Below are 3,417 nucleotides of genomic sequence, written 5' to 3'. Positions count from 1 at the left end.
CAACACCGCACGCATCGCCGGGCGCTCATTGGCTAACTGCAACGTAAACTGGAGCGCTTGATAAGGTCGTCTGGCGTGCGCCGACGTTAGCTCGTCAGCGCGGATTTAAGGCTCGCACGCCGAAAACGTAGTGCCGGTGAAACTACGTTACCATTTTTTTCTATTAGAGTGTCCCCAATGTATAGCTGTCTGCTAACACAGTACAATGGTCCCCCGACTAGTCGCGGATTGTTTTTGGAACCTATCATCGTTATTCTCTTAATAAAATCTAATACAACTACAGTCAGTGGCGTGCAGAGGACTGGCCAAGTGCATCATTTTGATGCCCCTTAAAAATAAATGTCACTGCAGTGGGTTGGGGTCACTGGGGTGGGTTTCGATGGAAGATTTTCAAAAAATGACTTACAAAATGTGCTCTGTGATTGGTTTGCAACCAGTTCAGGGTGCCCCCCCCCCCTCCCCCTACTGCCCGAAGCCGGCTGGAATAGACCCTAGCACACCGGCACCCTTGTGAGGAATAAGCGGTTTATACAATGGATAGATGGATGGATATGGACATAAAATATGCAGCAGCCATCTAAGGGGATTTATGCCCATCAATGACGGATGGCTCTTCATCAATGATCGTCCACGATGGAGTGGAGTGGATTCCCCCTCCTCATGCGGATCATGTCTGGGGCCCCCGCCCAGTTGGCCCCACCTTTTGCACGCCCCTGCCTACAGTATTTGCTGTTTTTCTGCTCAGGCACAAAAAAAAGAAGTATTTTTGCCACCGTCTTGTGGCGTCTCTGTGCGGTGGGGCTAACCTTACCAGCAAGATGAATTTTCGCGGTATTTGTGAGTTGACAAACTCCGGAGAATACATCTTGTACCGCTCCCGCTGATACGTTTGCAACTGATCTTTTCTTGATCGGACCAATCAAGCGTTGTTTAGGCAAGACGAAACTAATAAGCGCCGATGGCGGGGGGAAACAAACATAACAGACAAATGGTTCGTGCTGCAATTAATTACGTTCTCGTAGAATTACTCGCCGTTTCCTTGTTGAATTTAAACAGCGAGAGTCGTTTCTTGCATTTCTATCTGGTAAAGATGCTCATGCTCCAGACGAGACGGAAGACGAGATTTTCATCCGTTGCCTTGATTGGTCAAAACAAAATGTGCAAAGATGCAGCATCGTCCAATCAGCTCGAAGTATTGTACAGCAAGCCCCGCCTTTCCCGAACGGGTCTGCCGAGTGAAGTACCAGATTAGGGGCTTTTCCACCGCCGGAACTTTTTGGAGAACTTTTCAATTTACCTTGGTAAAATTCAGTTTGAGCGTTTTTCCACCACCAACAATCTCCGGGGTAATTACATTTCCCAGGGGGCATCCCAGTACTATCTCAGCAGCAGGGTCTTGCTGAGCCAGGCTGGAACTTTGAGGTAGCGGGCTGCATTTTTGGAGGACCAAAATTGCCAAAATTTAAAATAAATAACTAAATAAGTAAATAAATGACTAAAAGTGAAAATAAAAATATAATTCAAAAATTTAATAAAATAATAAATACAAATGGAAATAAAAATAACAAAAAATACATATATGCATAAATAAATAAATACAAGTAAAAATAACAAAAATAATAAACGAGATTCAAAAAATAAATATAAATGTAAAAATAAATGTCGAAATAAATACAAAAATATATATACAAATATAATTAAATATCAATCAATAAATAAAAACGCACTGCTCTCACATTTATTTATTTCATGCTCCAGACGCTCTGCCAGGACGAAACGTTATTCAAATGAGAAGGCGGTCCTGAGCGTGGCTTGGGTCAGTTGCAAACTGCCTTTCTTTTGTCGAGTAAGCGGGTCGGCGAACAAGGAAGTCTCACCGGCTTCCATGGAGAGCTCCAGCAATGGACGACTATCTTCTCCACTGTCACCTCGACTTGTTGTCGAGCAACTCAAATCGCTAATTGTGGTGACAGTGGACAAGATAGTCGTCCATTGCTGGAGCTCTCCATGTAAGCCGGCGAGACTTCCTTGTTCGCAGAGCCACTCACTCGACCAATGAAAGGCATTTTACAACGGCGGAGTTCAACCCAAGACACGCTTAGGACCGCCCCCTCATTTGAATAACATTTCGTCCTGGCAGAGCGTCTGCAGCATGAAATAAATAAATGTGAGAGCAGAGCGTTTTTATTTCTTGATTGATATTTAATTATATTTGTATATTTATGTTTTTATTTATTTCGACATGTATTTATATATATATATATATATATATATATATATATATATATATATATATATATATATAATAATTTATTTATTATATTTTTTATATCGGTTTTTATTTTCACCTTTAGTCATCTGTTTATTTATTTAGTCATTTATTTATTTGGAAATTTGGCACTTTTGATCCTCCATATGCACTGAACAAGGCTCATTAGATGGTCAATTGGTGGGGGGGGTTGTTTTCACATCGGCTGGGCTCATCAAACTCACACGTCATCCAACTAATTTGAATTAATAAGCAAAGTGCGCATTACGTTTGCGCATGCATGAAAAAAAAAAAAGCGAGGCCACCAACAAACCTTAATTTGAATGGCGGAGATTAGAGTGGTGACAGTCTTTGCGTAACTTTACGCCTTAAAGCTTGCAAATCAACCCCCGAAGTCAGTAAACCACATGCTATGCATGTTTAAAATACATTAAATAAAAAACAGCAACTTTCCAGGGGTTGAAATGTTAGAAATCACAGCCCATTCCATTGGATCAAATTCATTTTCAATGACCTTATGGTAGTTTAACTTACCCACAATGCACCATGCCGCTACCCATAATGCACCGTGCAGTCGAGATGCGTACTTTGCTTATTACCGAGAACTCTTAAGACGCTGTGGAAACACAAATTATAAATTCCCTGCGGAACTTTGACTACCAAGAACTCCCTTTACACAGAACTCAAAGATGCTGGGCTTGTTGGTGGAAAAGCAGTTAATGATAATGTGAAGAACCCCCTCGAGTGAATCACAATTATCAATTTGGCTGGCAAAGTAAGGAGGCAGTGAGATTGAGAATCTTGGGGAAACGTCCATCCACAACCCCAAATAGTGTCAAAGTAGTGAACTAGTTTCAAATTAGGGTTAGGGTTTCAAATTAAGGTTTTAAAATAGGGTTAGGGTTTCAAATTAAGGTTTTAAACTAGGGTCAGAGTTTCAGAGTATGTTTCCAAATTACATTTAGCGTATTAACCTAGGGTTTCAGAAGGACTTAAACTAGGGTTAGTTTCAAATTAAGATTCTAAACATGAGATAGAGTTTCAAATTAGAGTTTTAAACTGCAGTAAGTAGAGTTTAAAGATGTGTTTAGGGTTTCAAATGTGGTTTTCAATATGGGGCACATCCACCTGAGGGGGATAGCCTTTTC

Source organism: Leptonotus elevatus, chromosome 2 (assembly GCF_054856555.1).
Source record: "Leptonotus elevatus isolate MCC_2025b chromosome 2, RoL_Lele_1.0, whole genome shotgun sequence".
Lineage (NCBI taxonomy): Eukaryota > Metazoa > Chordata > Actinopteri > Syngnathiformes > Syngnathidae > Leptonotus > Leptonotus elevatus.
This window is presented reverse-complemented; position numbering follows the sequence as displayed.